This window comes from Simochromis diagramma, unplaced genomic scaffold (genome assembly GCF_900408965.1).
Source record: "Simochromis diagramma unplaced genomic scaffold, fSimDia1.1 OVJJ01000562.1, whole genome shotgun sequence".
Lineage (NCBI taxonomy): Eukaryota > Metazoa > Chordata > Actinopteri > Cichliformes > Cichlidae > Simochromis > Simochromis diagramma.
In genome coordinates this window covers 75,449-99,712 of record NW_024387126.1, presented here as the reverse complement: position 1 = coordinate 99,712, position 24,264 = coordinate 75,449, and the positions used below count along the sequence as shown (strand labels likewise).

Sequence of the window (24,264 nt, the reverse complement as noted above, 5' to 3'; positions counted from 1 at the left end):
TGGATCAGAGTGCAGCAGGGCTGGATGTGATGATGGGGCACACTTTGCTCTGCATCTTTTTCTGTAAGTACACGTCTGACATTGTTTGAATGGCAGCGATTAATGAAAGTGTTTCTGATTTGTGAAAATTACAGTGAGTCACTGCTTTAACCTGTTTACCTGAGAGCTGGAACAAAGCAGACTTGTGACATTTTGTGATTGTTTAAGCCAAATGTGTGAGAGTTGTTTTAGGAGAAAACAAATGTTGTGATTACTGTTTCAGCTAAAAAGGTGTCTGAAAAGAGTTTAATTTCATATTGATTTTATTAGCTGTATAATGTCTGATGAGATTTTATTCATTTTTAGCATCTTGTACAGTCATCTATGAAAATCCTGAAGGTAAGAAGTATCTGGACTGATTTTTACATTTATATGTGTTGTTTAACATAATTTAATGACTGAACCTAAATCTGTTAATAAATCTCAACATAAAATGTAATCAGATTACAATCAGACTGTCACTTTAAAATAAATGAGTTCATTTTTTGAATTTGAATGTCAGTTTAGCCTCATCTTCACTCAAATACTTACATCAACTTAGAGATTTAATAGTGACACACATTAATATGACCGCTTACACCACAACATTATTTCCAGTGTTAATAAACTGGCCGACAGTCTGGCAGCTGAATTAAGGCCACGCAGTCACAGAGTAGGGAAAAAAAGAGACTATAGATTTTCTTCTGATCTGATAATAAATCTATAATGCAACTGATGTCTCCATCCTTAAATCCTTTGGGTTTCTTGGCTGCTGCTTGCAAACTTCAGTTCCCTCCTCAGGATTTCTGTAGAACTGAAGTCTGGAGCCTGGCTAGGCCACTCTGTGACCTTAATGTGCTTTTTTTTAGCCACTCCTTTGTTGTATTGGTGGTATGTTTTGGGTCAGTGTGATTCTGCAACACCTGTCCACGACTTCAGTGTTCTGGCCAGAAAAAGGGTTCGCGTACAGTATATGACCTCGATTGTTAGCTCCTCGGCGCAACAAAGTTGTCCTGTACCCTTAGTGAAAAATATCCCAAAGCATGTTTCCACCTGTGTCCTTAACATGTTGTTCTTTGGGTCATACTAAGCATTTCTTTATATCCAAACACAGCGGGTCTAGTCAATGTCAAAGATATTATTTTGATTTCACTGGACAACCGCATGTTTCCCCAATCCTCCTCTGAATCTTTTATGTTCACTGGCAAACTTAAGACGGGACTGCACATGTGCCTGCAAACTTGGAACAGAACAGGGCCGTGCAGAGAGGTTTAAAGGGGTGGGTGCTCAAAGTTAAAAAGGGGCACATTGAACCAGGCTGAATAACAACAACACACATTCATCAAGAATCTAATATGGGCAACAAGGCAAAGCAAACGTAGCCGATGCTTTACCTGATGGGTACAATGTTGCTGTTGAGGGGTTGCTGTGGATAGTGCTGGAGGGCAGGGCTGTGTTGATCTGAGACTGTAAACATTAAAAAGTCCATAGGAGAGATGGTAGCTGATTAAACAAGTGTCATGAGATGATAACAAAATGCAAAGATTGGTGACAGCGCTTGGAACCATAAGGCAACAAAAAACTGTGAGAAATAATTTAGGCTCTGCCTGTGAATCACTCTTTGCTTCTCTTCTTCCTTCCATCCCATCATTTCATATATCACTCTCCACTTGCTGTCTATCTGAGAAGAAGGCACAACTTGCTATTGCAATAAACTATAATCTAATTATCCAAACCTAACAACTCTTGCACTTAATCTATAATAAAATGATGACAGAAAAATGTTATAGCCCTGCCTTTAGTAGCCTCACACAGCTCCTGCTGTTTCCTCCTCATGTCCTTACCAGGCATGTCTGGACAATGTTATATCATGAGTAATATTTTTTTAAAAATCCATCTAAATAAAACACACACATGCACGCACACACAGTGACGTTTTAGACCTTCTTCAGAATACTGTATATACTATGGGCATCACTGTGCTGATCCAGAATCCTTACATTATTATTCATTACTAGAGCTACAATAATAAAGCAATGAGGAGGGTGAAGTAATAAATATGAAATAATGTATTTATGACGATTCCATTTGTTTCACTATCCACTCTGCGCAGGGGCAAAGCTTATTACATTTTTAAACTGTAGAGATACAATAATTTTACTGCTGTAAAATCCAAATTTTGTCTTATTTAAAATATAAATCTAATATAATCTGCTTCTTAATGTATGTTCTTTAAAATACAGCGTGTTTTTTTAATATATTATAATTATAATAATGCATAATTATGTGGACATGCATATTAGATCGTTTTTTAGTGAAATATAATCCCTCCAGAAAGGCAGGAAAAGCCCTGTAACTTACTTTGAAACTAAATATGTTTCTAAATACTTTAAAACTAAATATGTTCCCTAAAACGGTGACAGAGCTACAGACCCATGACAGCCTTACACAGGTAGCCAGCAGCTATGACCAGCACTACTTGTGCAGTTAATAAAAGGACAGGTAATGTTTGTCGCGCTGTTGCACACACAGCACGCTCGTTTGTTTCAGTTCGTCAGTTGCAACAAGACAGCTTACCAACGTGTACGTAATAAGCTAATACTCCTGTGTGCTACACACTACAGTGTGCGCTGTACACCTACTTACTGGTTTTGTCGCATCAGTCTGTGTCTCTGAGTTAACTTGTGTTTCTCCTACAGCTCCGGACCGCTAAAAATGCGCGTGCTCTTTGTGAGCTCGTTCCAGCGCGTTCTGCCGTCAAGAGCGATCATTGGTTAAATGTGATCATGTGACTGATGCAAGCCAGATCCTTTTATTTAGCAAAACTGTAATTAATAGTTAAATATTATTGTTGAGGGGCACAGACAGGACTCCGCACGCACACACACATAAAAAAAAAAAAAAAAAAAAAAAAAAAATTAAAAGTTGCCTCAACAAAAGGGCATCTTGGGCACCCATCAGGAAAGGGGCGGGTACTCAAGCCCCTCTAGCCCCCCCCCCCCCCCCCTGCACGTGCCTGGAACAGAAGAAAATGATTTTGTGGACCTTAATACTCATTATGAGCTATATGCCACATTTGTCCGGAGGAGCTCGAATTCTGGCTGGGCTGTAGGGAATCAAATACTTATTTCACTCAATAACATGCAAATCAGTTCATAACTTTTGTGTGATGTGTTTAAACTGGATTTTAGGCTGATATTGTCATGAACCTGGGTTTGAACGAAGGCGGCACAGAAAAGCAGACTCAATACACTTGCTGAGAACTATATGCAAGACTTTATTTACAGAGGAGTCAGGCAAAAAAACAAGAAAAACAGGGGTGACGAGGAAACTGGAACAGTTTATGAAGAAGGCTGTTCTGAGACGCTGTGATCAGAGTCATGGGAGTCTGCTAAAGAGGGAGAAACGATCAGTTTGCAGGTAAAGCAGCAAGTGAATCAGGAAAGTAGGACAGTGCCGCCGGCTTACATGCAGGGCCAGGTTGAAGAGCTTCAGTGGGGGCGGAGGCCATGGGAGAATCCAGAGAGAGTGAGTATGAGGGGAGGAATGGTTCCTTGAGTACTCATGAACGTCGGGACTGACAGGAGGACAGGCAGGCACAGGGACTGATTGAGAAAGAATGGAAAAGCCAGTACTGGGGGAAGTGAGCAATGAGCAGTGAATCCAGAGCAGGATGGCACGGAGACCACAGTAGGTGACTGAACGAACTGGCAATGAATAGCAGGCTGCGCTGGCTTAAATCGTCCGCTGTGACTGACAGCGAATGAGGCTCAGGTGGGGGCAGGCGGCTCTGCCCAAGAGAGTAACCGGTGAACCATCCTGATGACAAAAACACTGCATGACAGATATTCAGTTTTTCCCCATTAAAATGAAACTACCACAGAAAATTAGAGACTGTTCGTTTCTTTGTAAGTAAGAAAAAAAAAAATAGGGAGGGGTTCAAATGATTGTTTCTCCCACTGTACCCACACATTTTCTTAACAACTTTTTAGGTTCAGTGTTGTGGGCAGTTAAAAATTTATTAGTATTAAAAATATAATTTAATGTGAACATTTTTTGCCAGAATAAAATTAAACTTTTATAGTATAAAATTGAATCCTTGTTTATTATCTAAAAGTTGGTGTTACGTGAGAGGGTGCTGTGACACCCAAATGTCCCTATTTGCCAAGGCCTTCCCAAGGTCAAAACGGGCTTCATGTAATAAGTCCATGCACATAAATCTGTGAATAAATCATGCCAATTAAACTTTTAATGCTCCAATTGCAATCTTTTAACAGTCTGATGATATTTTCATAACTGAATTTGTTTGTGCTTTATAAACAACAGCTGGGTGTTTTGTGGTCACCCTACTCTTATGTTACGATTTTTTATGCCTTCTTTTCTCCCCTTGGTTATGTGAACAGTTCGCATTAAGCCCACTGTGACCCTGCAGCCATCCTGGCCTCAGATATACAGCGGTGAGACAGTCACTGTCAGATGTGAGATTCAGGGAGGTGAAGGAGCTCAGTGGACGTATGAATGGAGACCAGCTAAGGTAAACACACCTCCAACATCCAATGAATACAGAATCATCAGAGCTACTGAGTCTGACAGTGGAGGATACAGCTGCCGTGGCACAAGGACCTATATGTTAACAGAGTGGAGTGATACCATCACACTGACTGTATCATGTAAGTTGGAGATGTTTCACCCAGATTATCAAAATAAGTGAAAACACTTGTTTTTCTTGCAGATTTCTAGCTGTTTCTTTTGTGCAGCTCAGTAAAACGTTTTGTTTTCAGTTTGACAACAAAAAAACGTGAAAATCAGCTTTTTGTTCACAGTGAAGAGAACAAAACATATCAGAGTAACTTCTCTGCTGTGCAGCTCTAATACATGAAGTGCAGAACAAATGCTGAACCTGTTTCAGCTGCTCCACCACATCCACTAAGAACAACAGTTACATCCAATTGTTGTTCTGCTGTATTTGATGCAGTTTGTTTGTTTGTTTTTGACAATGTTGGTAAATTCAGAGATTTTAATTTTCACAAATCTTTTAACTCATTAGAAGATTTATAGAAATCCATCATTAATGTAAAACAAATCTGTCATTCTACAAATTAATTTAAATATACATCTGTTTCTATGTACATGTAAGTATGTACATGTGATTTCATAGAAAGGTAAAAAGAATGTGTTTATTTTATTATTTTATTAAGTTAACTGCAATGTGGGGTGGGAATGCTGTAGCTTCACCAGTAAAGTTTTATAATATTTGATCATTTACATATTTCCATCCAGTTCTTTGAATTGTTCTGATTCAGTCATTTACTTTTATGTTGTTGTTTTTTTTTTAACTAAACTGCAGCGAAACCAAAGGTCAGACTTGGTGCTGATAGGACAGCTGTTCCAGTAGGGGGCAGTGTGACCCTGATCTGCTCTGTGAACCCATCATCATCATCATCATCATCTGGATGGATTTACTACTGGTACAGAGATGGGAAATCTTATGAAGCTTTGACAAATGAACAAATCAGTGTCTCAGAGGGAGGACGCTACAGCTGCAGAGGAGGAAGAGGAGAACCAGTTTACTACACAGAGTTGAGTGAGTCAGTCTGGATTGACAAAATTGGTGAGTTCAAACTTTAAATTTCCCACAAAGCACTACATCCGATGGTAATTGAACCTTTTGTCATTCATGTGTTTTTATTGTACTTTCTTGAACATTAACAGTGTCAAACAGACCTGTTCTGACTCTGTATCCAAACTGGTCTGAGATATACAGAGGAGAGACGATCACTGTCAGATGTGAGATCCACGGAAGAGACACTGAGTGGGATTATGAGTGGGAAACAAACAGTACCATAAAACCTCAAAATCAAAATGAATACAGGATTAGATCTGCTTCATCATCCAACAGTGGAAACTATCGCTGTAAGGGCAGAATGAAAAGTTCACAGCATGAAACAACAGAGTGGAGTGATTCAGTCACACTGACAGTTTCTGACAGTAAGTCATGTTTGCTTTAAGCTGTTTGAACACTTTGTAAAATGTGTTTCTGTTCATATAGACTGAGATTATTATTCTTTGTATAAACTGAGCTCACTGTTCAGAGACTGTACTACATGTTCACTGAGAGAAAATCTTTGTTGAACAGATAAACCCCGTCCTGTCCTCACTGTGTCTCCATCATGGCTGAGTCCTGGAGCCTCAGTAACTCTGAACTGTGAGGTTGAACATCCGTCTGCAGGATGGAGCTTCTACTGGTATAAAGCTGTTCCTGATCTGAAAACATTCAACTATAAATCCTACAGTTATGAGCTGCTACCTGATGGCAGTGGGACTGCACAGGACTCCTACATCATTCATGGACAGACACACACAGCAGGATATGTGTGCAGAGCTGGAAGAGGAGACCCAGAGTATCTCACTGATCACAGTCAACCAAAGTTTGTCTGGTCTGCAGGTCAGTTTGTTTCTCTCTGTCCTTTCAATGAGCTCATGTTAGCTCATCATTTTTATTCACCAGGATTTAGACCATTAAAATCTCATTTCCATGCCGACCATTGGTGTCTTTGTACATTAAAACTCCACAAAAGAAGAACTTCACTGAATACTTTTCCTTTCTCTCTGTGATCAAACTGAATTTCTTCGTTTCCTTTTCTTATTTTTCAGTTTTATTTAATGTGATAACATGAAAAACAAAAGACATCTATGAGATTTTAAAAACTTCCTGAAAATTCTCAAACTCTGTGTTTCCTAATTATACAGTTTATTTTATTAAATCACACATTTAAAAAGTCAGACATTTTTTTGGATTAGTGGCTTCTTGGTGTCACTCACTCCCTCTTCCCATCCTTTCCACGTACACACACACACACACACACACACACACACACACACACACACACACACACACACACACACACACACACACACAGCCTCTCAGTGAGCGACCTGTTATTAGAATCATCATTATATATTTTATTTTCCTAATTATTATATTGATCAAACTTAGACATGATTAGCTTTGATCAGTATTACATTTTTTTCTGATTGCTTAAGCACATTTTTTGTAACTATTGGCTAATTTTGCAAAACTCTTCACACAAATAAGAAAACCTGTCACCCAATAATCAAAACATTGTAGTTCTCTTGCAAAAGCAAACACAGCTAGATTAACTCTTCACACCTTCGTAAAAATGGTGTTTCCGTATCAAACAGTACACACAAGCCATCATCTACTAAGCACACAATGCACCAACTACACACTGATGGTATGAATACAAAACACATCTGGCTTTTGCTTTCTCTGTGCACAAGGTAGGCTATGTCAGTTTGAGCTCATACTTCTGTCATAGATCCATAAGCATGGAGGGATCCAAACTTCAAGTACTGGTGTTGATTCAAACACATCAAAACAAACACAAGTGTTTATTTCCAAGTATAGGATTATTTGCAATCGCCATAATGACTATATGGGTTACTTGGTCTGCAGTGAACATGCTTCCTCTGCCCCCAGCATCTGGTCATCTAGCAATTCTGTAAAGTAACAATTTCAGTATTTGTACATCAATGGTATTGGTGTGTTTCTCATTGGCATACGGCAGTGCTACGAATCTTTGTGCGAAGTGACTGTACTAACCGATTCTCATTTCAAGATGTCCTTATGGTACTTGCTACAGTGTAGCGGCTCGAGTTAGGCTGGACCCGTTGGCCAGCTACCCTCAGGGTCATTCCACGGTTGATTACATGGTCCACTATTGTAGCTCTGATGTCATCAGCAATTCTATTTCTTACTCTTCCTACCCTTCCTCTCCCCCCTCCTCGTCTTCCTCTTGCTCCTCCTTGTCCTTGTCGTCCTCTTCATCCTACTTCTTCACCTCCACGTCCTCTTCCTCGGCCTCCTCTACTTCTCACTCTTTCTGCTCCCTCGATTGTACTCCGCACACACAGCTTACCTGTATTATAGTGCTTAGGCTGATTGCAAAGTGAACTAATTATCTTAAAAAGTTTTCACATGTGAAAGTGTGCCAGACAGTTGGCAAATTAGTGTTAATGATAGCCATACATGTGTATACTTTTGCTAGGAGTGTGTTGGAAATTTGGTAATTGAGTGTTGTGCAGTGAATTGTGCCTACAGTTTTGCAAAGTGTGTGTTACAAAATTGCAAACTGAGTGCAAAGCAGTTTTTGTGCTTTTAGTTTTGCAAACTCAGTGAGTGGTTTTGCTATAAGTCTGAATAGTTTTAGAGATTGTGCTACAGGAATCACAGTTAGGGTTTAAGCATTCAGAAAAAACTGTAAGTGTCATGGTCCTGAGTCTGACGACTCAGTGTTTTGTGTTTCTTTATATTATTATATGTTCTTGTTTATTCTGTTGCCATTTGTTAGGGTTTTGCTCTGTGCCTGCCTGCTCCCACTTCTCTGTGTTCCCTCTGTCTGTCCATGGTGTCACTGTGTCTGCTTGTGAGTCTGTCTGTTAAGTTCAGTGTCTTGTCTGGTTCTCTGTGTCTGTAAGTTTCCTGTTTTATTCTGAAGGTCTTTGTCTCATGTGAGTGTGTTCAGATTACGTTTCCCCTGTCTCTGATTTCTCCCAGGTGTGTTCCTCTCCTGTCTCCCATCCCTTGATTACTGCTGTGTGTATTTAAGCCCTGTGTGTTCTCCTGACTGTTGCTGGTTAGTCTGTGTTATCTCCATCTGTCATCTGTGTTCATTCCCTGCTTTGTTCTGTGTCACCTGCGTTTCCCTGCTTCGCCATTTCAGGTCTGTGTTTTGTTAGCCTTCCTCAGTTTATGTTTTGCTTAGTTTCCGTCCACACCTTTGCCATTTCTGTTTGTATCCCTCCTCAAAAGCCCACTAACATCACTAGTGCCTGCATGTATTAATTTGTGTCAAAAACCAGAGTCAAAACTGAGCCCTGGTTTACTGTTGTGTCAGCCAGAGTTGAATGCTGTCAGGATTTGTAGAAGCAAAGAGAACAAACAAAAGGTTTGCTGATATTAACTGTCTGATAATGATCTGTTGTATTATCAAATCTCATTCATAGATTTATTTGCAGTTATTTTTGGTTTAACAAGGAAAAAAAAAAGATTTGGCACCAATACTGTGGAAACATTAGTTTAGATGTGTTTTTTGTTTTTAATAGAAAAATAAATTGCTTATATTATTTTATTCTTTTTATGTTTAATATTTATTTTCTTTTTTTCCCCCTTACAATTCTGGACCATTGACCCTATAATAAAGTTTTCAAGCTTAAAATTACAGTTTGACCAAACAAAAACTGCATCCTACTGAAATATTATCACTGATCTTCAAACAAATATTTTCACTGTGATCTTTTGAATCCTAACATCTGTGAGCTTTGTCTCTTCACTGCATGTTGTTTCCAGATGTTCATTCAGCAGCGTCTCTCACAGTGAGTCCTGACAGAGTGCAACACTTCACCTCTGACTCTGTCTCACTGACCTGTGAGGGAAACTTCACTGAGTGGAGAGTGAGGAAGTTCTCTGATGGCCGACTCTCTGACTGTAGGAGAATGACTGGATCCACATGTGACATCCACACATCAAAGTCAGATACTGGAGTGTACTGGTGTGAGTCTGGATCAGGAGAGTTCAGCAGTGCAGTCAACATCACTGTACAGAGTATGTTATTATACATTTACTTCTTGGATCTGAATGATTTAGACGTCACATGAACATTTGTCCCAGCTTTGCTCTATGTGAAGTAATTCTATGTGGCAACACAAACAAAACCAAGAATTTCAGACAATTTTAGGCACCAAATCATGAAAATATTCTTTGTTTTTGTTCTCATTTCACATGATATTTTCATAATCTAATTTGTCAAAATTTGTAGACACCAAAAATAATTTTTTCTTTTGTATTTAAACCACTAAAAATCTCAACATCTCTGTCCTCAGTGTTATTACTGAGAATCATCATGTAAAAAGGTGCAGTTCGATCAAAGGTTGTGCTGTGTGTGAGTTCTCCTGAGTGCAGTGTCACTTGCACTGTGCACAGCTCCATGACCTAATCTCCTCCACCTCTCCTCTTGCGGCTGTGCTAAAAACACATCTCACTACTACAACAGTCACATTAAAACATTAATATAATCATCTAATTTAGTCAGATGCTTGTTAAACATGTGCATGTCTGATTGTGGAGTGGAAACCTTTTCAGCTTTGCAGCAACTGGAATTTGAAATGTTTGTTAGATTTTTTCTTCTTCAATATACTGTAATAAACATGTTCTCATCCTCTCTGATGAGGCGTTAAGCCATACCTTAACGCATCATCATCATCATCATCATCATCATCACAGTCCCAGTCAAAACTTCCACCGTCAAACAAGAGAACTTATTGGGATGAGGTTTTGGTTTAGTGAAGTTTTTGTGTTGACATGTAATCTGAACTTAACCTTTTCACACTTCAACCTCATGACCTCCTACTGGTTCTGTTATTGAAAGACAAGGGAGGCTAATTTTTGCAGGTTGCTGAGTGCAGCACATTTACTGAGGTGACTGCTGTGACTTACCTGAATGTAGCATTTGTTGCGCTTCACTCCTTTTACATAAACAATAAACAAGACCTTAAGAGATGCAGTTTTCATGTTGCAGATCACAATTCAAAACAAGTCCTATAGAAATTAGTTTTTAGATACGACATTAGATCTTCATCCTAAAAAAAACATTTGAGTAATCCATTCTTGTTATTATGTCTCACCTTTTTCTAAAAGTGTGCACCAGCTGATGTGACTGAAACAATTGTGTGTGATTGTGTCACAGATGATGATGTTCCTATCCTGGTGAGTCCTGTTCATCCTGTGACTGAGGGAGCTTCTGTTAGTCTGAGCTGCAGTTTGAAAACACAGAAAATACTTTCCAATGTGTTTTTCTATCACAATGACAAACTTATTCAAAATGATCCCCGAGGGGAGCTGAAGATCTCTGCAGTGTCAAAGTCTGATGAAGGTTTCTACAAGTGTCAGTACTCAGGAAGAGAGTCAGCACAGAGCTGGATGTCAGTTAAAGGTGAGCAGGAACAAAATATCTGATGTGGTTCTGTAAAAATGATTTTCATGGCTTGAGAAGAAACATTAGATTGTCTGTTTAATGCTTGAAGAGAAATGAAATATGCAGTATAATAATAAGTATTATACTTTATTATTACTTATTGTTTGTTACAGTAACTGTGTCTGGAGCTGACAGCTCTTCATCTCCTGTGTGGTTGATGGTTGGACTGGTTTGTGGAGTCTCTCTCATTATTATTCTCCTGCTCTTGTTGTATCGCTGCAGACAGTCCAAGTGTAAGAGCCTCTTCTTTTCATGCTGTATTAGAGAGTTTATTTACTACATACACTTTAATTATTCACACATATACATGTATTCTGATCTCATGACACTAAATATCAGTGGAACAATTTATACATGACAAACATGTGTAATAACATTTGTCTCTTTCACAGATTCCTGCTTCACCAGGTTGGTAAAATACTTGTTATTATAATTTTAAACAAACATCAGTTACTTTTGAGTTTATTGTGTTTATTTCCTGTTTTAGGTCGATCCAGTCTGAGAGTCACAGTCCGGGCTCCTCCACAAATCATGGAGTCAACCTGAATGAAACTCATGTGTACAACTTTCCTCATCCTGGTCAGCACTTAAACCGATCTTTATTATCATTATTAATATTAACTTTTAAATCAGTCTTCATTAACAGGAACAGTTTTTAGGTTCATTTTGTGCTCAGCAGTTTTTCAAAGAACGTTTGTCAAAATCCAGTTGGACAAACTGACACATGCTCATAAAATGAGAAATAAACAGGATTTTACAGCCTGATTGTATCTTTAACTTGACTGAAAAAATCCAATGTTGTTGTTTCATATCATAACAACACAAAGAATAACAACATCATGGGATCATGGTTTGAAAATATCTTATAGTCCTGGTTTTGACTTAAACAAAATCATTTAAACTTTATTTTTTTATTCAAATGATTAGTGTGACCCTGGCTCGTCTTTTTTTAGGTACCAATCACATCTATGACTCAGTTACGCCGGTTGAAGACAACAGAAATGGTATTTTGTTGAAAACACAGAGAATTTAGAGAAGAAACTTGTTTTTGATTTAATGAAATTAATTCCATGTGAAATGTTTACAATCCAGTAACTAAAATATGAACATTTCACGATCAGATGAACATCATTTAAACCATTTAAATAATATTATCATTATTAATATTGACTTTTTATTCAGTCTTCATTAACACAAACAGTTCTTAGGTTCAGTTTGTGGTCAGCAGGTTTTTAAAAGAACACTGACACATGCACATAAAATCAGACATAAACAGGATTTTACAAACCTGAATGTTTCTTTAACTCGACTGAAAGAATCCACAAATGTTTCATCCTGCAACTAAAAATATGTACATTTTAGGAACAGATGAACACTGAGATGTCACCTACTCTGTTATTGAGATTAAAACCTTTGGAAAGAAAAGTGAGTACACAAATACATGCAATGTAAACAATAAATAAATAACTAAAAACAGAAAACAAAAACATGGTTTAGAAATTTTAGCAATGTTTCAAAAAGTATGATTGTCAAATGTGGATTCATCTGATCGTCTTCACAGGGGAGCATCATAAACCAGATGGAACTGTTGTTTACTCTGAAGTGAAGATAAGAGCTGCAGGTACAGTCACAGAGTTTTGTGTTATTTTGTCTGCTTTATATACACTATGAGCCATCTGTATGTCCCCAAATTAAATAGCTTTTTTCATGTGTCTGTGCCAATTCTGAAATACATGTTATATTATTGTTTCTTACCACTTCTCTGTTTTATCTTACACAAGAAGTGTTGCAGTCAGTTAGGCTTTTTTGGGTTAGTCATTAAGTCTGGTATTTATTTAGCCTGATACTCTTAATGTGTGTTATTGTTGTCGTTCAAATGACTTAAACACAGACACACTGTGTGAACAGTGTGAACAGATGTAATGAGTGATTCAGAAAACACAGCAGGTCAGAATGTTTGCAAAGAACAATGAAAACAGCTTCTTCCACAGTTTGAGTTCAGTCTCTTCATCAGATCGGTTCTCGAAAGTTTAACACGTTCATCTCACATTTAGTCAGTTCAGAGGTGATTTTTTTCCAAAGGTCTCCATCATGGACATATTTAGTTCTGCTAACAGGTTAGTGTGTCAAAAGCTCCATAAATCCTAAACTTGGTATGACTCAGCTCTCAGGTAAGTCTCTGCAGATGCCTGATGTGCCAGAATGGATCTCAGACAAAGAAGACAGACTCGGTAGGTAAGGCTGCTTAGTTTAGCAGGTGAGTACATAAACATCACAAGTCATATGGTCTTAGCGATGCTACAAACTGAGTAGTTCAACAGTCTGGCAACGATTACAAAGGAGAGCTGGATTTCAACACAGCAGTGAGTGCAATGAGTATCAGATGCATCTGAGTTCAGACAGCCAGAGTTTATTAGCCTCCATCCACTCACACACAAATAAGACACAAGCTGAAGTGTTGCTGCTAACAGTTGATTTTTATTTCAATTTCTTTAAATGTATTGTACTTGTCAGGAGTTTAAATCCACTTCTAAGTCCACATGTCCAACATCTCTGTATCATATACCTGCTGATCAAATGTATCCTGAGCTCTGACTTCTCTTTTAGAGGACAGTCTGATGTATGCTGAGGTCAAACACCCCAAAAATGTAAAAGCCAAGAAGAAAGCAGGTAAACAAAGTCTGCCATCACCTCCAGTGAATGTTGTTCAACATGTTTATCTGGTCTTAAAATCTTCTTTCCACTCACAGGAAAATCAAGTCCTGCAGCTGATGCAGCAGTTTATTCTGAAGTCACATTAGGAAGCTTTCCTGGTAATTATGCTTCTGTGCAGGATGAGTTATTCTTCAAGTTATTAAATGGCGAACATCCTGAAACTTGGACATTTGTGTTCTTTGTGTGTTTGTCTTACAGGTCAGTGAGGAGAGCTGCAGCAGCAAAGCCAAAAAGGAGCATTTTATGAATCCACTATTGCTCCTCTGCTGCTCAAATATCAGACACACTCAGTTTTTTGTCACTTTTGTTAAGATGATATTAAATAATAATATGACATAGATACAGTATCGGCGTCCTGTGACTTATACGGCAAGCAGAGATGATGTTTGTAGTCTCTGTGAGGACCAGCTTTCTATGAAAACTAAATTAAACTAAAAAAAGTTGTTTATAAGGTCAAAAATAAGGTCTACTGGTGATTTAAAAAAATAAATAAAATACATTTATCACAAAAAAGAGCACCATGCTCTGTGATCAAATGTTTGTGCATGTTGGAGGTATTTTCCCGCTTTGTTGTGATCAGTGTTGGTATTGTTACTCAAAAAAGTAATGAATTACACTTGTTACACAAAAACATTTTGCATTAAAAGTAATGCAATATGTTACTCTATAAAATAACCTGAAATACACAAGCTAATAATCTCCATTTAACAATACAAACCTGAGGTTACAGTCACACACCAACACAAATCCCTGTCCTAATGAGGACACAAATGAGATCTTTCTCTTAGTATTCAGGAATGAACCTTAAAGTCGACAGCACCAAGCAAAGATGGAAACCAGTACAGAGAGATGCGATCTTGATGGTGATTCTAGAAACATGAACAGGTAGAAACAGACGCTGCAGTCTGACTGCTCCTCTGTTTGTTACCTTTTGAAGTTCGGGTTCTGGCTGCTGGGGTCAGCATTCACTCAGCTTTAACATCACTCTTGGTTCTTGGCTAAGTTAGCATTAGCATGCTAAGCATGACAGAGCCAAAGTTGTGTTACCAGCATAGTGCAGCTCTTGTCCATTTATGCAATAAAAATAAGAGTAATGTCCATATTCACACTCTGGAGTGCACAACTATTTTCATCCTTTGCCACAATGCATGATAAGAGGAATTGTTAGGCAAATAGACAAGCAATTTCAATTTTATTATAATTACTTCAATCCACACACAAATAAGAAGCAATCTGACCACACGTAACATTTATTAAGTTTAGCTTCACAAATCCCATAATTTTGTCTTTCTGTATGTACAAGTGCCCGCTTTATTTCAGGATAAAAACAAACAAACAAAACCAAAAGTCAAACATTTGGATATGTCTGATATCATGTTCCACACTAGAAGCAGAACATGCGTGAAGGCGCTGCTGGAGACCAGCGCTACAAGGACTGAAGACCACAAGATCATCTGTGTAAACAGTGTGGTTCACAAGAGTCCTGCCAGTCATGCAGCCACTGTGTGTGTGTGTGTGTCTGTTCTGGTGTTCTCATCTTTGTGTAGTTTTGGGGCAGTGAGGAGGGTCCACCTCTGGGTTGCAGAGTGCAGAGCTTCAGTTGATGCTGGATCATTGTAGGACAAACAGTCAGTGTCACTCTGGCTTGTAAGTCAAGATTTCCTTTTTGTGCTTTTAAAATTACTTACCCGTTTTCTCCTTTATGTCCAGGAATCTTGGGGAGGGGAAAGCTCAGAGACTTTTTGTAAATACTTCTGGAAAAGCTGTGGAAGGAGTTTTTCTTGTATTTGGAGAATCAGAACAGGAGCTGCAGATTACACTGCTGTGGATGTCACTTTTTTAACTGTTTTTTTTTCTCTCACCATTTTCACTTGTAAAAAAATTCCCAGTTTCTGCTAAGAAAGTGCAGCTATTGAGTCCTGCTTCCCTGCTCAGTGGCAAAACCTGAAACTATTGGCTTAAAGTAGTTTGGTCATTCTCCTGACATCAACGAGGCATTTTCACCCAGATACCTGCCACTCACTGGGGATTTTCTCCTTTCTGGTCTTTTACTAGTAAACCCAGATAACCCAGACCAGCCTGTCAGCCATGTCACATTCAATCACCTTTCTTCCTGATGCTCAGTTTGAAGATGAATAGTATAGCAGACCAGTCACTAATAAAATGAGTCAATGAAATGTGGCCAAACCTGAAAATTAGACTTAAAATCTTCCTTTTTGAGAAGGTTTATAATTAGTTTATTTTGGGCATTTCATTTTGGAGCAGGAAGCTCAGAAAACCCCTGATGGCCGAACAGAACAGTGATCTATTCAAATTGATGCCAGAAGTCTAAATTTTCAGCTGGAACGCCCCCTCAAGCCAAATGTCTAAATTTGAATAAGTGGATTTAAACGTCTTGTTAAATTTAAAGATGGGAGTCAAGGGGCTTTAAATTTGGGCACAGTTACAGCTATTTGTCCAACAGACAGGGATTTTTCTGCTTCTGTAACAGACTCTTCTAAATGACAGATTCTGAAGGTAAAATCTTTATCCTTTATCATCACAGGTCTAGGAAACAGGCCAGACAGAGCAAATATGTTTTTCTGTGTGCTCATTTTCCCAGTTTTGTTTGATATTATACAGCACGCTGATAAAAACCAAAGTTGTGCATCAATGCGCACGTGCAGCCTCTCTCATCAAGTCAGGCAGTGTGAAGCAGGTAATGTTAGACATGTTCATCTGATGGAAAGGAACGGAAGAGACAGAAAAATTAGGAAATCAGAATGGGTCAGTTTGACGTAGCTGCAGCTCCTGATAAGTTTCACTGAATATATGTGAGTAGGTTTTTTCTTGTATTGTTTCTTGATGCATCAGTTTAAAAACATGTAAACACTACAACACTGATGAATTAAATTGACTAAAGTTCAAATATATATGCATTATTATTCCTTATCATAGATTAATTTGTGTTTATGTGAGTATTTTCTCAAACAAGTCAAAAATAAAGTTTGGTTCCAGAGGAGATCTGCAAAGTTACACCAGGATCTCTGAGTTTAGGGTTTCACTACAGTTAAATTCAATATCTTCATAAATTCATAAAAGTTACACAGTACATGTTGGGAAATAATACCAAAACTTACATAGTGTATTTTAAGATACTACAAAACAACAACGATACTGCATTTTGTTGCCTTTTATTTGTGACATGTGCAATGACAATAACTCTATTCTAGTCTAACAACAAACAAAGTAAAACTCCTGTGTCGTGGTGTTTGAATGTTTGTGTGTCTCTGTGAGTTAGTCATGTGACACAGTGGTGACCTGTCCACGTCTGCTTCTGGATGGAGGAGTAATAATATTTTAAAAACAAACAGACAAATAATGCAGAGCTGCACCTCACAGTGTGTACTGAAGATGTTTTCGCACCCAGCTGTGTTTTCTTCCTCTAGAAAGCCACATGTGGGACAAGCACAGGACAGCGAGTGATGGCTCAACATCATCAAAGGCCATGACTGGATCATCAACTCGCAGAGCTCTGGACACAAATATCCACTGTGACCTAACCAACTTGTTTTAATGATCAGACTTTTCTTTCTTTCTTCAGTAATTAGTAATTAATAATAGTAGGAATGTGTACATACATGAATTCAAAGTACTTCTAAATGGAGAGCACTGCGCTCTACTGAAAAAAATAAAAGGTAGTATCACAATACAGCTCCAATAAAAGCTTTAAAGCAAATCATAAAGCCAAGAAATCTAATCAAGCCCAAACAATCTTTAATCTTTACTCAGATTAAAATACAAGAGAAAGTGAAGTCAAGGTCAAATGTATTTATATACTATGTTCAAAACAACAGAGCTGATCACTGTGCTCTACATTCAAAATAAATAACTTTTAAAAAACTATGTAAAATTCAGAAAAAGTGAGAACAGCAAACAACATAAAAAAAATAAAAATAACATTCACAGCTTCAGATTAAAATATGAGATACACTAAAACTACAATAAAAGTATCTGACATTAAATGAATCATGATGCAGCCAGAGCTTTTTCATGTTTTTATACCAAATAATTATTTTTTTTTACACAATATAGATCTTTACACTCAGACAGTAAAAGTATTTGTGGGTGTTTATACCAGCACTTCCTAATGTAACTCTGCTGACTTTAAGTTGCTGCTATCAGTTACTAAAAATCACAGACTTTTTTCTCTGTGGAACAGGATACATTCAAAGTTTTATACAAAAGCTCAACAATGAATAAAAATAGCAGCTAAATATAAAGAGCATGACTCTGAAACAGGAAACATCTCTGTGTGCTTTATGCTAAAACACAGTACCAACTATATATCATATTATTATTCAATATCATCTTCATAAACACTAAAGACTGAGCATGTCTGATATTTGAGCAGCAGAGGAGCAACAGTGGATTCATAAAATGCTTCTTTTTGGCTTTGCTGCTGCAGCTCTCCTCACTGACCTGTAAGACAAACACAAAGAACACAAATGTCCAAGTTTCAGGATGTTCGCCATTTAATAACTTGAAGAATAACTCATCCTGCACAGAAGCATAATTACCAGGAAAGCTTCCTAACGCGACTTCAGAATAAACTGCTGCATCAGCTGCAGGACTTGAATTTCCTGTGAGTGGAAAGAAGATTTTAAGACCAGATAAACATGTTGAACAACATTCACTGGAGGTGATGGCAGACTTTGTTTACCTGCTTTCTTCTTGGCTTTTCCTTTTTTGGGGTGTTTGACCTCAGCATACATCAGACTGTCCTCTAAAAGAGAAGTCAGAGCTCAGGATACATTTGATCAGCAGGTTTATGACACAGAGCTGTTGGACACATGTGGATTTAAACTCTGCAGATCAAGTCTGATTTGAAAGTCCAAATGAGGAAGGAGTAACATGGTACAAAGTCTTCCAACTCTTTTGAGAGACAAAAAAGAAGATAATTTCACTTCATAAGTCCACAGTGATTGGGCAACTGAAACTTTTGACTGTGAACTCCACAGTGCTTTCTTACGATGTTACTCATCTGCAGCAAACTACATAAAGAACCTCGAACCTTCCCAAACAGCTCCATTTATACTCATCTGCCCGTCTGCATCTCTCCCTTCTTTCATCCCTTACTCATATTTTATATGCCCTACATCTATTCCACATACACACGTTTTCCATGCTATTGGCACATCTGATACTTTCCTGTATCAAAAAAACAGCGTAAAAAGCGCTCTGCTGTGCTTCCAGTGATAGAGCACACTCAGATTATGTGTTATTTGATGGTCTTTGGTTATGTGATTGGTGGTCTGGTTCAGAAGCTATGGATGCTGTGATTCAGTAAATCCAGATGAAAAGTGGACTTTTTGCCTCCGTGATTAAGGACTTATGTGAAAGGCAACCCAACAAATTAGTGATGTGTTGGTCGCGAACGAAACAGCTCTTACAGCTGGGTCTTTGACGTGAACGACGCGAGCCGGTTCCTTATCGCGAGCCGTGGGGTTTTTTTTTTCCCTTCTTTCTCTCACCCTCTCTCTCGCACTTTTTTTCCGCTCCGTATGCGAGCCTTGTGCTTTGGGCTGGGAAGAGGGGGAGGGGCGGTAGTTACACGCAAAGTAGCACAGGAACAGAGCGGGAGGGAGAGACTGAGACTGTGTCCCAATTAAGAGACCGCACGCTTGAAGTACGCATTTTGAGTGCGATTACGTCACCGCCACGCGACGACGGCTGTCCCAATTCAACGTGTACTTCAAATGCATACTCCAAATGCGCCGTCGATTTCCCCAAATATCAAGCGTGGTCTGGTGTACGCTTCGTGTTCCCATATATCCCACAATTCATAGCTTCTCGTACTTATAGTATGCACCGTACGTAGTACGAGTAGTGTGCGTACTTCAAGCGTGCAGACCCTGAATTGGGACACAGCCAGAGAAAGAGAGCCAGGGACAACAAGGGCTGTGTCCCAATTCAGGGTCTGCACGCTTGAAGTACGTGCACTACGCGTACGGTGTGTACTATAAGTACGAGAAGTGCGGACAGTTCTCTTCGGCCGCTCCCTTCTGCCGTCTGCCGTATTTTGGAGAAGGGTCTGGCTGCAGCCACTGGGGAGCGCGATTCTTGTGGGGTATTTTGCGACAAAATTATCCACACCCACCGCCGCGCTATGAATTGTGGGATATATGGGACCACGAAGCGTTCACCGGACCACACTTGATATTTGGGGAAATCGACGGCGCATTTGGAGTATGCATTTGAAGTACACTTCGAATTGGGACAGCAGTCGTCGCGTGACGGTGACGTAATCGCACTCAAAATGCGTACTTCAAGCGTGCGGTCTCTTAATTGGGACACAGCCAACGTCACATTAGAAAGGTATAGTAATCATCCACAACTATTTTCATTTGCAGATGATAAAGGATTCAGAAAGTTTATTCATGCAGACCCATATAACAGAGAATGTGCATCTTTTTTTTGTTTTCATATTTTAATTTATATTTAATTGTGTTGTGGTTTGCAGTGTTTTGCGTTGTTTCACTTTAAATTTCTTTAAAACACATGTGTCAAAGTCAGAGATCATTTTATATAGATGTACTATTATTGTTATGCATGGCCCGGTGATATGAGACGCTAATAATATACAAACTACAGATCCCATAATGCAGTGCTGCAGCCTCCTTGCTGAACGCTAGGCTAACTGGGAACATTCCCGCGTCAATCAAGTCAAACTGCTGTTATTGTGAAGCTAGCCGCTCACGATGGTGCAGAGAAACGTTGATTCTGAAAGCAGAGCCTTTCAGCGCCAGTGGGTGACTGAATATATGTTTACAGACATTGCTGGTAAACTCGTGTGTCTTATTAGTGGAGCTAATGTGGCTGTAATGAAGGAATTTAATTTAAGACGGCACTACGAGACAAAACGTCAGGATAAGCTGAAAAACCTAAATGCAGAAACTACAGGAAATAATGATGGGATTTCCGGCTCTTTTTAGAGAACCGGCTCTTTCGGTTCGGCTCGCTAAAAAGAGCCGGCTCTTTCGGCTCCGAACCGGCTCTTCAGGTTGTTTTGTTGCTTTAATTGATATATTATTAACAATAATATAAAATTATGCACAAAAGGAATTACTGATGTACAAAAAAAAGTGGTTTTATTTATATATGTTTATATATAAATATATGCGGTGGCCCCTAGAGACAAAGCACGTACAAACTCCAAAACACATTTCTAGCATGAACTGAACTTCCAAAACAGAGCTACTAGATCACTTAAATTACACAATTGAAAGCATGAAAGCATATGTGTATTGTTTATGTATTTATACACAAGCATTCATATATAGTCAAATAATTTAAAAAAAATGTTCATTTACACGTTATTACCACACACTTCTGTGCTTCTGAGTTTTAACGTGTTTTGGAGTTTGTACATGTTTTGGAGTTTGTACGTGCTTCAGAGTTCGTAGGTGATTTGAAGTTTGTATGTGCTTTGTCTGTAGGGGCCACCATAAATATACTTTTATTTATTCACTCCACATAAAATGTAATAAATAAATCATATAATACAAAAATCAACTATTCACATTTCAACTTTTAACTATTTAAATTTTCAGCTTTTTCCTTTTACAAATTTAAAGTGAAACAGCACAAAACACTGCAAACCACAACACAATTAAATATAAATTAAAATATGAAAACAAAAAGAAGATGCATATTCTCTGTCATATGGGCCTGCATGAATAAACTTTCTGAATCCTTTATCATCTGCAACTGAAAATAGTTGTGGATGGTTACTATACCTTTCTAATGTGACGATGTTGTCCCTGGCTCTCTTTCTCTCTCTCTCCCTCCCGCTCTGTTCCTGTGCTACTGAGTGTAACTACCGCCCCTCCCCCCTCTTCCCAGCATAAAGCACAAGGCTCGCATGCTGTGAAGTGGAAAAAAGTGCGAGAGAGAGGGTGAGAGAAAGAAAAAAAAACCCCACGGCTCGCGATAAGGAGCCGGCTTGCGTCGTTCACGTCAAAGACCCGGCTCTAAGAGCCATTTCGTTCGCGACCGACCCATCACTAACAGAAAGTAGAAGAACTAAAGAAGAATCTGACATTTCAGCAGACTTTTTTCACCAGAGCAAAAATCACAAAGTGAAGCTGTTGTGAAAGCAAGTTTTATTGTAGAAGAGGAGATAGCCAAATCAGCCCGGTACCACTCTGAAGAGCTGCATGATGAAGGTGTGCGACATCTTGTGTCCAGACAAAACGCAGATTTTGACAAATGTGAGCCTGAGGAGAAATACGATTGCTGATCGGGTTTGTGACATGGCCACTGATTTAAGAACACAGTTGTGTGAAAGAAGCAAAAACTTTATTGCATCTTGCTGTGGATGAAAGTACAGACATGATTGTCGTGGTTTTAGGCAAGGATTCAAGCGACACCTTGTAGAGCACTCAAACTCTGACCTTTATTATCTACTTCCTGTTTCAGAACCCCCCTTTCACAATAAAACAGGTTATACTCAAATAGATTACACCACATCCTCGTTTCGCTGAAAACATCAAACTTACAAGAACATTTACTGCATATATGAAAACTGTACTCTTTTTTTTTCTTAGAACCTTTCATAGAAACTTTTCTTTCTCTTCAACCTTTTTTCCTTTACTTTTAAACCCATGTCTTTTTTTGTTTTGTTTATTTTCACAAGTCCAGTCTTTGTGTTTTTTTGACAACCCTGCCAGCCCTAGTTCTGACAGGACCTGGGTCTTCTGTCTTAGGAGTCAGAGTTGTAGCCGCCGATAGGTTTGAAGCAAGCAGGGCGTTCTCTGTTGGACTGACAGGTGTAATTGGGGTTTGTAACTTTGGTGTGGCATCTGGCAATGGCTGGAGGTGATGCCTATTTCTCCTGATGGCTCCTGAAGGGGTCTCGACAATGTATGAGCGGGGTGTGGAGTGAGAGGAGATGACAGTCCCTTCACGCCTAGTGTCTGTAATCCACACTGGTTGTCCCGGTGAGAGTGGAGGAAGTTCTGTCACACGATGTCTCCTGTTGTACGCAACACTGTCCTTCATCACTCTCTCTCTCGCTTTTGTCAACACTGTAGCCTTGTTGGGCAGGCTGGGATTGAGCAAAGAAGGAAGCTGGGGAACTGACGTGCGCAGTCTTCGTCCCATTAGTAGTTGCACAGGGCTATATGCATTAGCCAATGGGGTTGCTCTGTAAGCTAGAAGTGCAAGATATGGGTCTTTTGCTTTCTTTAGCAGACTTTTCACAGTTTGGACATGACGCTCAGCCTCACCATTGCTTTGTGCAAATCTTGGACTGCTTGTTACATGCCTGAACCCATAAGCTGCTGCAAAGTCTTTGAACTGTTGGCTTGAAAACTGAGGTCCATTGTCACTGTAGAGAAACTCTGGAATCCCATGTCTGGAAAAGACTGATTTTAGATGCACTATAACATCCTCCGATCTTGTGGGAGTAAGTTTGGCTATTTCTACAAATTTAGAGTAGTAGTCCACCAGAAGCACATAGTAGCTGTTGTTAAACGTAAAAAGGTCTGCTCCAACTTTTTGCCATGGTCTCTCAGGGAGTTGGCTTGGCATTAAAGGTTGCACTGGGTTGGTACGCTCTTTGATGCATATGGTGCAGTTTTTCACAAGTTCATTTGTTTGCCCACTCAGACCAGGCCACCATACTGTCTCCCTGGCTCTCTCTCTCTGCATCTAGACATTCCCTGATGTCCCTCGTGTAGGGCAATGAGGACAGAGTGGCGCATAGCAGTAGGGATCACTAGTCTGGTGCCTTTCAGTAGCAGATCGTCGTGTACCGTTAAGGTGTCTCTGTGTGGCCAATATGCTTTAATTGGGCCTGTGAGATGGCTGTATTCTGGCCAGCTGCTCTGACAAAAAGCCATGACATCTGAGCACATGCTGTCGGTTTTAAGCTGTTCCTTTAACTGTGTGATGTATGTCGAGGTAGCAGGCATGCATTTGACTATTTCATCCACATATATATTTGTGTCATCCAGTAGTTCAGCTGTAGCCTTAGAATCAGGGTCTTGGTTAACGGGTGCACGTGACAGTGCATCTGCTGTGAGGAGTGCTTTGCCTGGAGTGTGTGAGATGGTGTAACTGTACCTCATGAGCCTTAGGCGGAACCGTTGGATTCTGGGTGGAAGCTCGGTCAGAGCTTGCTGTCCTAGCAGGCTGACGAGTGGTTTGTGGTCAGTCTCTAAGGAGAAGTGTCTCCCGATGAGAAAATCTTTGAATCTTTCACAACCCCATGTTAGTCCAAGCGTCTCCTTCTCCACCTGTGCATACCTGTTCTGTTTCCATTAAAGAACGAGACGCATATGCAACAGGTCTCCATTGCTCTCCCTCTTTTTGAAATAGGACTGCTCCCAGTCCATAGGAGGAAGCATCTGCAGACAGTTTTAACTCTTTGTTTGGGTCATAGAGTGCAAGAATGGGAGTTGACGTCAGATCGCCTTTTAGCTGATTGAATGCT

General features: G+C 39.3%; 1 protein-coding gene and 1 long non-coding RNA gene across 2 annotated transcripts in view; one reads left to right on the top strand and one right to left on the bottom strand.

Annotated features, from left to right (window-relative positions):
* Positions 1-14,227, top strand: part of LOC120743409 — a 51,787-nt gene extending 37,560 nt beyond the window's left edge. Inside the window, exons 5-7 of the long non-coding RNA XR_005698180.1 lie at positions 13,680-13,742; positions 13,823-13,885; positions 13,986-14,227. This is a non-coding gene — a long non-coding RNA (uncharacterized LOC120743409). The remainder of the gene's footprint in view (positions 1-13,679; positions 13,743-13,822; positions 13,886-13,985) is intronic.
* The window catches only part of LOC120743404 (obscurin-like), a 170,058-nt gene that overhangs the window by 74,781 nt on the left and 71,013 nt on the right, over positions 1-24,264 (bottom strand). The window lies entirely within an intron of this gene.